This window comes from Linepithema humile, chromosome 4 (assembly GCF_040581485.1).
Source record: "Linepithema humile isolate Giens D197 chromosome 4, Lhum_UNIL_v1.0, whole genome shotgun sequence".
Taxonomy (NCBI): domain Eukaryota; kingdom Metazoa; phylum Arthropoda; class Insecta; order Hymenoptera; family Formicidae; genus Linepithema; species Linepithema humile.
Window position 1 is genome coordinate 25,299,928 of NC_090131.1, and position 15,027 is coordinate 25,314,954.

The 15,027-nt window shown below is 38.6% G+C and overlaps 1 protein-coding gene across 1 annotated transcript in view; it reads right to left on the minus strand.

Annotated features, from left to right (window-relative positions):
- Positions 1-15,027, minus strand: part of Dop1R1 (Dopamine 1-like receptor 1) — a 129,311-nt gene that overhangs the window by 95,169 nt on the left and 19,115 nt on the right. The gene's annotated exons all lie outside the window — the stretch shown is intronic.

The following is a 15,027-nucleotide window of genomic DNA, read 5'->3' on the forward strand; positions in this document are numbered from 1 at the left end:
GCGTGGGAATCGTTAGTTCACCGCGAGATAATACGTTGCGTAATATGTATCTCTGCGTAAAACTACCTTAAAACCGATGGCACGAGGTAAGCAAACATCGTAGAGACAAAATAATGCCCGAGAAGGAAAATAAATATTAAGAAAATGCAAATTCTTATCTCTCGGAGTCTTATCGTAATTCACGACTTTTTACGAATCAGACTAAAAGTGTATGAAATCATCAGAAATACAAAAAGGAAAATAAGAATTAATAGTCCTTCTGCTCTTTTTCGAGATAATTTACTGTTTAATCAGCCGTCAGTCCTTATACACGTATTTGCGTGCAGTGTACGTATCATTACGCGATGACACCCATCACGGGCCTATACGCGTCCTCCGCGCAGTTCGTTGGCTTTCCCTTTACGTACGATCGCCTACGAACTGGGTTATCTACATCGGATTAACACCAGATAGGTAAATATTGAGCATAGGGGGGAAACATCGCTGCGTACTCTCATCGGGAAGACAAACGTATGTATATAGACACCCACACATTTGCGCGCCACATCAGCATGCAGCATGGGGGGAATAAACTTGCTGTGTCACCGGCGAAAAGGGATGAAAGCGACTTATCGGAACGAACGGTCAGACGTTCAGCAATCTACACGGTAGATTAGAAGCAATAAAGACAACGAAATTTCTCCGAACTCCGCGCCGAGATATGCGACTAATTCATACGCTACGGAATTCCCGATCGAAAGGCTAACATCTCGGCGGGACGGAATCTCGTCGCGAAAATGCAGAGATGTCGTCATCTCGGAGAAAGCCTGAGATCTCTCGCGGGATTAAAACGTCAAAAGGATGAAATTTCGATATTCTGTGACGACACGGGCGAGGTTCCACGATATACTTTCATCTCTACATACGCGTACGATTCTCATGTGACGTTTACTCATCATCTTTTATATAAGATGAAGAGAGAGTAGTTGCATGTATGATAAATATCTGCATTCGCAATTTGTCTAAATTCCTCCGCCAACTTTTCACGTTTTCCTTCGTAAAATGAGTTGCGCGAAACAATGGTGTAAGTCATGTTTCCTCGTTTGGGAAACAAAAGGGAAATTTATCAACGCGCGTGATAAAACCTTCCGTCTAATTTATCGCGGTAATTTTTATGGTTTTATAAGCGTGCATACAGCGTCGTACTCTTGCGCAAAAGTTGTTTTTTCTCCAGCAAAAATGTCAGAGAAGAGATCGGAAGTTTTTCAAATTCATATAAAGATCCGTATTTAGAAGGACGACGCGAGACACCCTGTATGCACGCTCTCGGGAGAAAAAAAAAAGAAATAATTGCGATGCGCCGAGGGTATCGACAAGCATATCGTTTTGCGAGTTCGTGCCGGCAAACACGAGTTGCGCTTTCTCGCCGCCGTCGTAACGCCGATATCCCCCCCCTGCAGCCCTCCGTATATTTATGTATATCGCATTATGCACCTGACGCGAGAGTGTTGGCAAACACGGTGTGTACGTGTGGGTTATGGTGTGACGGAATGGCGTTGGTATGGGGCGGTCTGGTAGGGGCGGTTTAGACCCTATCGATCACAAGCCTCGTCCACGACACATAACGTGCTTCCCTCGCTTCGCTTCGCAACCTATTTCTGCAGGTCTCTCGAACGCGAGAGACCTGCGGGAGAGAGAAAGGGCGTAAAAATCGTAAGGGTTGAAAATGGGAAGTAAGCGCGACGGACGGAATCGTCGATCACGGCGGGCCGTAAAACCTTTTCGGCGCATTTCCGCGCAACGGATGGCGCGATTCCGGAAGCTGCGCGCAATAAAGAGCAATACGCCGGATGTTATACCGAGAATATGATCCTGCAGTACACTACTGCGCTGAGATAGACCGAATTGTCCGTGCCACACAAAATACACTCTTCCGATGGGATATTTCAGAGACGAATGTCGTAAAATTTTTACTTACAGCTATATCCGATAACGTTTATAATTTATTCCGTAATATTTTAAAATATCTACACGAACGACTTTCGTATAAAAAGAATTTTATCAATATTTTATCTTATTTTTTTCTATCGGTGAAAAAATTATTATATTGTAAGTTACTGCGCGATAATTAAAAAGTCAGACTCACAAAATCCTAAGAAGAGACATATTTCTCTTAAGATTTTCCGAGCAACCATTAATTTTAACGCGAGTAAGAATCTTTAAAATTATGAGAAAATGAGATAATATGCATAATAGAACTGCCCCTCTGAGAGCAGCGATAGTTCACCGTACTTTTACGTGCTACGAGCAGTACCGGGGCAACATAGTACTTTGCTTCCGGTGATTGAGGGCATTGTGCGGAATCTTATTGTCAAGAATACGCCCATTATTATCGTTGAAATTTATTCCTCTCCCCAATCTATTGTGCGACTCATTTCTCAGAATGATAAAATGCTCGCGACTTCTTCGATTATCCATTGACATAATATTCAAAGCTTGATTTTATGCATTTTTGTAATCTTTCATAACGTGATGGCGTTCGAAAGGAAATATTCAGACGGTAGAATTTACGGTTAGGAAATACCACGAATACTGCAGAAATAATACGGTAGTCGTATTTGTACATCGTACTTACGTGTCTAAGAAATACATGGGACCAAACAAATGCACTGGACACGTATAATGGACGTATTATTGTGCGGCAGCAACATTGTTACGAATAAGTTCCGCATTGTTATTGTTGAAGATTATTTCAACGTAGTACATTACGAAGTAAGTAAAAATACTAGGATTATATTACTTCATATGCTTGTATTTTATACTTTTAAAATTAGAAGTAAAAATTTGATTTTAAACTTGAAATGCTTTTAACAAAAATAACTTATATAATATAATCGCAAATATTATATTTATTTTATTTATTCTTGAAATGATCAACTCTTCTCCCTTTTTCTCTTTCTCTTTTTATAATATAACCAGGAATAATCTTTGTTTATATTTAATCATATCAGGCATTATATCGTAACTCTTCGATTTATGTTGTAATCACATGATGTAATCGCGAGACACTTCGATGGCTCGCATGGATAAGTTTGAGTGATTGTTCCGTCGACGAATCAGACAGTTGATCAATGTGATAATCACGTCCGCTTAAAGCTCTTAAGACAAGCGGTAAAAAAATACGACAGAAGAGGATATCTAGATTCCAAAATAGGTTATTTATTTTTCCTATAGGAGCTGATATGAAGTGCATAAGCTTCCTCTTTAATACTCTCTCCCAATACTCCATAATTGGAGCTTCTAATGGTATACGTACTGTCAATAAACCAATCAATTCGTACCTATGGCCATATGTTTACTTGATTGATCAAAGCGCAATACAGACGCACATATAGCACTCTGCATGCATCTGTGAGATTGGAGAGACATTACAGCGCTTAATTGTACGGCTTATAAAATCAAAAGTCAAGTTTAATATGCGGCAATATTTTTATCGATATCGAGTAATATCGCGAAATGCAAATATGCGAAGTATCACGCATTAATTAATTAATTCACCAAGCAAAAGTTTGCACTTTAAAAATTCTGCGCTAATTAACTTGTTTATTTTTCGAAATAAAATTTAAATATTGAATTTATGGTTTACAATGATTCGAAATCTCAAGAGAGGAAAAAGAAAAATATCAGTCGTTTGAAATATGCAAGGATGGAACGACTCAAACCACTCGGAATAAGCGGGCGCTATCAATCACGAGAAACGCATCTATTATTCGTTGCAGTCTTCTCGGATTATCAACGGCGTAAAAAGGATGAAAGTAAAGTGAACCGTCCTGTCGCGCGCTAACTTGCGACATGCTTTGAAAAATATTTATATGTACACAGGCGGGGCCGCGTCTTTAACGGTAACAAAGACCCCGGCAGCGCGTACTGTAACAGTACGCGTGTATCTATACATAACTGTAAAAAATCAATATATCTGTGCGTTTTCCTCTACGTAACGCGCTTAACTTACGGCCGCGGTTTTTAAAAATATTCACCCTTGCTTTCACTCCAAGTGGATTCCACAGCTGTCTCGCGTGCGTGGAAAATTCAGAAATCGATATACCCATGTGTGGCACAGCACGTGGCGATACATCAAACTTGCTCTACGTGTAAAACATAATGATGGATAATGAAAGGTCTTCCACCCTCTAAAATTTGACGTTTCCATTTCTGGTTTTTTTTATATAAATCGGACTAATTTTACAACTTGACAAGCGTGATAACTTCGTTCCATTTTTATATAAAATGGACCAGGCGCGAAATCATAGTGTATTTTAGTTACTTTTATATAGTATTTGCATCAACTTATTGGTATTAATTTTAAAAATAGATAAATATTTCAAATCTAAAATAAAAATTTTTGAACTAAAAAATTTTCATATTAATTGTTATATTTTTTGTGAACAAATAAAAGAACTCGCGCATTCAAGCGAGAATTAGATATATTATCGTCAAACATTCTCGGACAATTTGAGAACCTCATAACGCGACTACTTGAAAGTTATTCATCCTGATTCCGAGTGGTTTCCACTGCGCGAATAAGAAACTTTCGAGTCGCCATCGCCCCGAAGATTCCTCCTCGAAACTTTCCGGAGAGCTTGAAGATCGTTTCGGACAGTAAAAAAAATATATGTACCCTACAATTTCAACCTCCTGCGAAATTTTGCTCGTGATTTACGCGTTTACCACCCACACCGCCATCCATTCGTAGTTAAATGTGTATACCAGAGCGTAAATATTCAAAAGTCCGCTGAGCGCACCGAATGCATAACGACGGGATTAATGTCTACCTCGCGTCGCTCTTCATTTTTACAGATGCACTTTTTCGAGCATTTTCCAGCGTGTTGCATAATGCACCTACAACATCTACGAATTTTTAGGAAACGCTCGGACAATTGCCATCCTTATTCGCCATTTCAAGAATTATTTAAAAAATTCTGATATTTAAAAATATTAAAGTTATAATCGTGTCACATTTGCAATAATAACCTATCAATAGTGCAAACTTGTATTTATAATATTTATCAAATATACGCAAATCAGATTTCGCAGAAATTTAATCTCGAGTCGAGAATGTATAAATAACCACAAACTATGCCCTAAAATATCTACTGAATTCGATCAATTTTCAGAGTGCTCGGCAACTATTACAGATATAATTTACGTTCCAGCTAAATCCAAATGTAGAGCAGCTTTATCTCTGCTGCCAATAATAAAATAGAAATAAGGCGCTGTTGTGTGACAGGATGCACACCGTAATATTTGCAGACTACGTTAAAAATAATAAACAGATGATGTGCACTTCGGAATCAATAGAAAGTATAATTCACTTCAAACAGGAATTAATCACCACTTTACATAAAATTAAAAAAATTGCGCTTAATTACAAAAGAAAAACTTGGCTCTAGATTCACCGAATAACCTGTAATTGAGAGAAAGTAGGAGATCAGTGAGATGCGTCATACATCTAATAACTATGTCTCATAATAACGGTGTCATTTCTTTTTCGCTATCCTCTCTCGAATCTATTCCCACTTGTTTCACGGTAAATTATGAGCCGGCGTGTTGATCATCTGTACATTGCAATTTGCGTTCCCGCGCGTTAATCAAATTCGGGTTAACCAGAGCGAGTGCAAGAGATTGCGCTTGTTACTCTGCGGGATTTAATACCAGGCGAAATACACACGTTCTCATTTATCAAGCATTCTCGTTCAGGCCGAGTATCAAGTTTGCTCGATCGAGATACGGCTCGATGCGTTATGCTGTTGTATGCGATTGCGAACGATTTAACGGGATTATTTTCGCGTATTGTATTGATCAAGCGCTCAAATTAACATATCAATAAACTGGTGCAACATATAAACGTTGTGTTGACATGCAGCATTAATTGTTGTCTATTTAATGCACACGTTAGACGAACATCCAAATATATATATGACTAATTTTTGTTTAAATCATGCGTTTATAAAAGAAGCGTAAACATAAAATATAATAATATTTAAAATATTCTATATATTTTCATATAAAAAACAAAATTACTTCATTTATTTCTTTCTACTCTATTTCAACATATTAAAAAATTATCTTGATGATTAAAAAATGGCACAATTTCTATTAAAAGATAACAGAGTTTTGTTCATGATAGGGAAAGAGAGAAAGAAAGTTATCTCTAAATAAATTACATAAACTATTTAATTAAATTCATTAATGTTTATTAAATTAATGCAATTAGGGTAATTAAATTACATTACGTGATATAATAGGATATATAAAAGAAGATATCCACTTTAATAATATCGTCATAGAATCAACTTTTGCACACCTATAATTAAGAGATTGCATTTATAGTTAAATATTATTAATTGTTATTATTAATTAATTAATAATTATTATTATAAATTAATAATAATTATTATGAATTAATTGTATTTTTAGCTATTTTTGTTTATATATATATTTTTTTAAACATATATATTCTTATTTGTGCCATTTTTTTTAAAGCATAGTCAAAGATTTATTAATGAGAAATGAGTGCTGCAGAGTTGCTAACCGATTAACGTTTCTCAAGAGCACCGATTTCATCGCGCTCATTCTCGTACACTTGACACACGTGAATCTACGTCGGCAATTTCCGGCGGAAGAAAGATTTGCTCCGACAGACTCTCGGCAAATGAATCAAACGTGACTGTATCGTGTCGGGGCGCCGGTTTTAATGTCCCGCGGAGAAAGTCGCGGCTTTTCGCCATTCGATCGCTCGAACCGGTCGAAAGATAATTCCACGACGCGCCGAGAATAATGCAATCACGATCAAATTTCAACGACACGGAAAACAACCGGAAAGGTACAACCAAACCCAGCTATTTCGATGGAAATGTAAGAAACGAGAGTCTTTCGAGAGATTGAAGCAACGGGATTCTAGATAAGCGGCAGTGTCATCTTCGCAAATGGTCACCGTACCGTCGTAGTATCCATCGTAGTATCGATCGTATCGATACAACCCGATGCTTCCTTTCTTCTCCTTTCCGCCCATCAATCGCAGCGCACGCGTCCCAACAAAACACGCACTCGCCGCGAGCAGATTTTTACCGGTCACTTTTCTCGGACGTGAGAAAATGCATCATCTCGGACTCATTTCTCTCCGATCACTCCTATTACCTGTTTTATCTCAGTCCCGACACCTCGTTCAACCAACCGACGCCGGTGTAGAACACTTTACAGCTGGTTTATAACCCACAAATGTGCTATTCGTAGGAATCGTTAGACCGTGCAGTTACACCGCGCGATCGCAAAAATAGATCTTTGAGTGCTACGACTTTTGACTGTGGAATGTACTTGCATTTTTATAAACGTGTCACTTTAACAGCTACTATAATTACTAATATTCCCGTTTTAGAATTTCCTAAAAAATTGACTTAAATGCTTTCTATAATCTTAATTTATCCTGCAACTCATACAGGAGCAATACGTATAATTATAGGTAGATATTGATCTCCACGGAACATATACAATATGCATGTATACATAGTAGACATAACATGGACGAAGTTTGCGGTAGTTTGACAGACGATGTATCAGTACTTAAGATGGTATGCTAGTTGATCAACTGTATATATTGTGACGTCAGAAGCGAGGAAGTTCTGACTTCGTTCGACAAATGGCGTTCTTATAAAAGCACAGCTGTGGCGAAGTATTTCGAATACATCAAAAATGTAAAAAATAGCGCTACGTTTTTTTCAGTCGAGATTAAAAATCTACAAAAAAAAATAATTAAATAAAAATTCTTCTTTTTGTAATATGCTTATTACAAAATATTGAAATAAAAATATATTTATTACAAAGTTTTGAAATAAAATGTATAATATGAGAAATCGGAGAAATTTCCGCGCTTCTCATAAAATGCATATTTGAACTAATTGGCAAATATTTCCAGCAAGTAACATTTATTTTTTTCCGGCAAGACATCGGTGCGTCGTTTTGTAAAATTTGTGATCTGGTATTTCTGCGCGAACGAGGGCGATATCAGCGTTCGAATGGCGGACATTGTGCGTGTAACAGGTACTGGAAACGATCTCGTCGGATCGGATACACAACATGGTTCTCCTCGTGTGCATACACATTCCGGACAAATTACGCTGCACGTGCAGACGCATACCATGCGCGCGGTAATCTCTTCGCGCGGAAGGCAGCTGCAACTTACGTGCCGATCTCTTACCGCGCAGCGAAGTGTGCGCGACGAAAGGGACGATAACGGAATCTTCGTCCGCCAGCATAACGTAACGTCGAATTAATGCGAGACGACAAATGTGATCACATCGCCGGCGGAATGTGCGAATGCGAAAACGCTCATCTTCCGACCATTACTAGGCTGCATTGTGGCCGACACCTGCGACATATAGCGGTCCTAGCTACGTCACGTCGGAAGCATTTCCGAGAGCTGTTTCCTCCGCGATTTTCATAACCATCGCTTATGTCGCCGGGTATAAGATAACTCAGTTATTCTGCACCGAATAAAAAAATATCGAAGTTATCACGAGTAAAGCATTTCATGTTCACATATCACCGTAACGCGCGGAGATAAAACGACCGGTGTAAATATCAATGTCAAGCATTCTCGCGAATATATCGTCACTATACTTCGCGCACCTAACCTACTTTATTATTGTAAAATTAAAATCTCTTAGTGAGTCAGCAGTTTTCTCAAATTCTTTGTACAATCTCATCTATATAATTGCACGATTCATTCTTCCGCGTTATGTCAATTAAAGCAAAAAGTTAAAACTTCGCTGGTGAATCTTAATATTATTGTAGGGAAATACTGTAGAAGCACGAATAAGATGAAGAACAGCAATCTACGAAATCCAGAGACGCGAACTTATCCTTGTAACAGCGGCGGGAAGAGCAATAGCGATAGTTTCTTTCCGGACGAGCGATTCGTCCTCATCTATGTGCAAAGCAGGGAATTCTAATTCGTATAAGTGCTTTACAAAGGCGCGCACACTCGTGCAGCGACCAGACAGCAACGGGAAGAGTTCTTTGAGTTTGCGAAACGAGAACGCGTCGACGAACAGTTTGAGACAAAGGCGCTGGAACGCTAGATTAATACAAGGTGATAAAGAGGGCCACGCCCGAGCAACCGTGACGATCTGCGTCATTTCAGTATCCCGATTGTCGACAAGCCGAGCCGTTCCGACGTTTCATTTTCGAATGGCTGCCGTCTAGGTGCGATAAAAACCGATACGTGTGCCGTTAAAAAAAAAGAGCCACAGCAAGGATACGCGTCGCCGAGTGTATCGCAATCTTTCCCAAGCGGGTTTTGTCGATCTACTGTTCGCTCGTCGTCCTCGTTTTATATCGATGACCCGTGGCACATATTTACCCGATGAACGCCTTAATTGGAACAAGCAGGTACCGTCCACGTTAAATCACTTACACGTATAAACAGAGCAATGTTCTTGGATTAAGGCCGGCAAAAAATTGTTCCCTTAGGACATTTGTATTGATTATTTGTTAAGTTCATGCAGCAGGTAATAATTTTCAGAGGGTAATTTAATTTTACCTTTTGAGCTCTATTTGTATCGCAAATACAATTTCTGCATGTGACATAGTCATTAAGAGACTATTTCAATAATTCTACAATTTTTTGTAATAATATATTGAAAACGCAATTTATTTTTATATACAGAATAAATGTTTTTGAATTTCTGCAAAATTTGTATGCACATACGTATACGCCAAACTTGTACGTGCGTCCAATTTACAAAATTTATTTTAGAAAATAGGCTAGATTCTTGTATGCCGATAAGACGTTTCAAATAATAATTTCACGAGTCATAATTTTCTGATTTTGTTACGACTTTAATCCGAATGTAAGGTACAAGACAGTAATGAATAATGTAAATGGAAAATTATATACGTTTAGAAGATTTTAATGAAACAATAAATTGCGCAGTAATATCTGATGCAAATCTGATGCAATTTGCGCGCATAAACAGGAAGATAAGGAGGCACTGTTCCGTTTTCCGAGTCTGTAAATTTAATTCCCCCAGTTATTATTACAAACCATTTCATCCTTTGTGCCAGGAAATCCTACGGGATGACAGGGATGCATCCGAACACGGAAGCTTATTAATTACGTCCGCGAGTGTAGCGACTTGCAACAATTAAACTTTCAAAAGTAGGCAAAACCAGATTATTGCTAGTAATATCGCTTCTCCGCAATAAATGGTTTAGCCACGAACTTATTAAATAGCAATTGTGACAATTACAATGATATGTCATGCCGCGTTTCATGATAAACAACTAAAAGTTGCACGCGTCTTCAATTTGAGATAATTATTAATAATTCGCGACAAAGCTCCATATTTAAATAACGTGTATCAGTTCGTTTGAACTTTATACATTGTGCATAAATAATTTTTAATTAACAATTCCATAGCTTTAGCACACTCAAATATCTCACTTCCGTGATACCCAGCAATTTCAATATTACTACGAATAACGCATTACACTTCGAACAGTTTACGCAATAAAAAATATAAAAAACCACGCGCAAAGCGTTTAAAATATATCAGAAACTGTGAATCGAGCGCGGTTCGTTAATTAATTAACTTCTGTACGGTGAACTAAAAATAAATATAAAATATTCGTAAAAAATTGCTGCGCTGATAACGAATCTCTGTAAAAATTAAGTGCATTTTTAAATCTACGGACTCGCCGACAAAGGACAGACTCGCATTAAAAAACATTAACACTAGCGATCCTGGTTTGTCGCGATGCGGTTAACCACACTGTAATCCATTCCGCCGGCTATCAAGTGGAAAAAATCGTGTGAACAGAGACGAGCTAGTCGTCACACGTGCATATCTCTTGTCCTGCGTAGATCCCCGCAGATTTTATCGCACTTATGACACGGAAATCGCATTAAGCTTCACGCGGCAGCGAATCAAACTCTCCCCCCCCCCGCCACCTCCTCCAAATCCCCTCGTGCAACAACATAGATTAAAAATCTATCGCGAAAAATCTATTAACCGCTTCGTTGCAATGGGATAGATATGCTAGTGCAGAATTGTTTTCCAAATTCCGTTACGGATTTAAATGGGTAACAATAATTTTGACAGTAAATATGGAAGAATGATCGCGCTGCCAAATAATCTTGCCAAACCGCTTTTGTTGTTTAATCGGATCTAGGACTGTTAAAATCCGAAAGATTCCGAATGTCATATTGTATTTTTATATATAAGTTTTTGTGCTAAAATCCACGGAATATAATATATTTCATTGTTCAGAATTAATGAATGATGAAACGCGGCGAGTATAAAGCCACCACTATATCCGAAAATTTACAAAGAGAATTTACAAAGAGGAATCCTCAAAGAGAATTGCTTGGAAAAAAAATACAATTTAATTTCGAATTTAATGCAGAATGCAATTGTGCGCTTGCCCATTCCACGTTTCCAAGATTGATGTCGAACGTAACTCACCACATCCGCGACTGCTTGAATGCGAAGCGCGACTGCGATTTGCATTATTTAACGAGACGCTTTTCGTATTAATATCCGTAAAATGTAGCGCTATAAATACGCACCGAAAGTGCGTTGTGTACAAATCGGCGGAAGTTCTGCTCATAAAGCGTTTTGTAAAATTTTATGTAAGATATTTATGTTTTGCAATCACATTTTGATATCAATAAATGAGGTATAACTTTCGAAAATGAATAGAAATGTATATCTTCTTGTGCAATGGAAATCGACATTTAGACATAATTTATCGTTACGAATGCGTATCGATTCTCCTTTAAACCACAGCGAAGTATTTTGATTTAATCAAAATATAAAATATATATAAAAAATATATAAAATTATATATACAATTTACGCTTCAGAAATTTCTGTAAATTGAAATTTTCGCTTATTTCATTATTTATTCATTTCATTATCAGCGTAGCAAAAATCATATCAGAATTCAGTTGACGTCTGTCATCGCGCGAACGTGCCTGCGAAATTAATTTTCTCCGCGAAAAAAAATCCAGGCAAGTAAAGCGTCGCAACGACGTGCACGGATGAATGCAAACATTCGCGGTTAATATTACACAATTACGTAATTTAATCCGTGTGCATTCGTTTGCTGTTGCACCGACCTACGGCATGACTATTACCGTTGCCTCGATTACACGTACACCGGATCTTCGTGGAATGCCTCTGAGAAATTACGTGAGAACAAAAGCAGTGCGATGATCTTTATTCTCAACAAAAATCCCGCAAGAAATATGATTTAAATGCTTGACGGTGGGATAAAAATGTTACATTTACATTTCAGATAAAAAACATGCTGTTACCATGATAATAATGGTGTGAATTGGGAAAATATAAGATGTTGCGTTATATATTTATATATCTTAAAATAGCATAAAGTCTGCGAACACGTGAGAACTAAACTATGTATGTTCTTGAAGAGCAAACTATTAAGCTAGGATACATCGGGATAAACGGAACTTAGAGAGAAAGTGGAACTTTACACCCATTATCTCGCTGTTCGTTGACTTTGAGATAACACTGGCTAGAAGTTATTCATGGCGTATTATCACGTACTCTGTAATATTATGACTTACTTTAATCAGTGTTATGTAAAAATAAATTTTAAAAATTAGATATATATTCTTTCTAGATATATTCTAATTTTCTTTAAAATTTTTTAAGTTTTAAAAAAACAAGAAAACAGCAAGAAAAACGCTGTGAATCAAAAGCGTGGATGTCGAGATATTTTTAAATTTCAGTCGTCCCGCGGGGACCTTATTTTTACTACACAAATATAATATCATTACTCATAAATATTATGAAAATTAATGAAATACATTTGTAGCAATAATAAAATACAGCCTCCTTTGGGAAATTAAAAAGCGCACGTGTCGCGGTACAGAAAAGAAAAATAAATAATTTGCACGAGAATCGAAAAACATAAACAAGTCATCGAGATTGAAAAGTTTTAACGCGCGAAGGTGGAATCGAGATGCATTGAATGCAGGCATGTAATATAACCAGGACGGTTTTAACAAATTCTGCGCGCGCCCACTCCTGAAAGGCTAATTGACTTTTCCGAGTCGGATCAGTTCTATTTGCTTGCTTGATCGAACGAATGGCCCGAAACTGTACATCTCTTTACAGAATCGACTGTCAGTATATGGTATTAATTAAAAAAACAGAATAAAAATGTATCTGAGAGAACAAAATGTTTCCGATATTCTATGACATGATTAATTCGCGCGACTGCGAGCTGTTTTCGGTGGCTCGATCGATGAATATATTTTCCAAACTGATCACAATGATTTACAGAATTTTTTTTTCACGAATGCAAAAATATTTGCAATGCAAATACAGACAAAACTGCGGTGGATTGGCATTGAATAAAGAGACGAATAATTTACCGTGCGTTTAAATACGACGTAAGAGTTACGGTGCACGATATATTTCCTTTTCATCTGAAAATCAAACAATATAGGGTGAAATAACGGGTCAATGTTTGGCGATGTTACTAAATCCACACGGTTCTCTGCATTTATCGAATTATTCGCAGGCAAGTGTTTATTGTTTCGTAAATTTCGTATGCGCGTTGTGATTACAATGTTACGTGATATGCTATTGCGAAGGAGAAAATGCATTCGCTGTTTTCGCTCGAAAAACGTTTGTTGTTTAGAGAACGCTCATATTCGTGTTTTAATGCATGTATTTGCATTATTTAACAAGGACGCAAAAAATTTCTATAACCCACAATATAATGTTGATGAATAATTCAAACCAAGTCAGCGATAGCATTTTACAGCAGAATGCAGACTCCGATATTAATACCGATATGTAACATCAAGAATAAAATACAAATATTTATCAAGTGTTTTTGCATTTACGATTTTTTTTTTTTTTTTAACATTTTGTCACGTCCGAAAACAGTTTCGCCAATGTCTGCCAATTTCGTTTCGCGTCGCGCTCCAAAACTGGAATTAGTGAAAGACAAACGGCGCGTTGAGCCGCGGTTAACGTTAATCGACGTAGAGAAAACCGCTCGTTAGCCGCGCGGGTTGTCCGGGATAAATCCGCGGGAGACATATATTCACGTATGGACCCGGGGCTTCGTGACTTTGGCGCGCCGTCGGCGGAACATCCTCTCGGTAGAAAGCATCCGCGGGGACCGCGCGCGCACGCGGCACATGTGATTTACTGGGAAAAGTTTCGCGAATCGTGCGGCACGAAGAGCGAATCGGCATCGCCTTTCTCCGGTAAACTCTCTATCGGACCGCGAACGATCGGGATGGAGATGCGCGGCTAAATGATCGGCCCGTCGGCGCACATGTGAGGAGGAAGTTTCTGGGTGTACGCGTCTGACTTCCCTCTGCCGATTGTGCCGAGTAGCGGTATGCAGGACAGTAGGTCGCCGTCAGCGTCTCGGCGGCGGTAGACCGGTAGTCTCCGTCCTCTCTTTTCTTCCTCCCCTTTCCCGCCTTTCTACCCATGTCGTCGTGCAGGCGGATCATGTCTTTCTCGAACGGCTGTTCACAGCTGCCTTTTTCTCCTTCGTGAACACACAATCGGGAGCTCGTTAAAGTTCGTTACTTAGAGACTTTCCAACAGGTGGGCCGACAATGGTGTCGAAATTTTTCCCGCGCACGCAAACGTTTTTCATTCGGGAAGGAACTGAGAGAGGAATTCTCGCGTCATCGTCTCGACGCATCTCCCGCGCTTGTCCGCATTCGGAGTTATTTGTCCTCTGCACGCGACTACTCTTGTCTCCTTTTGCGCTTCGCTGCGTCAGCAAACGTCTTTCACTTCCTGTATTCGCAATGCTGCAGATAAGTCTTCCACTACCGGATGACTCCTGCTTTATCCTAGCGCGTCCACCTTTCTACGTATTCCTTCACTCTTCCTGCCGCTTTCTCTCTCACTCGTGTACTCATTCACAGAGTCTGAATGTGTCGTTTTTCGCTCGTCTCTCTCGTCGTTTTCTCGCTCCTTCTTTCCT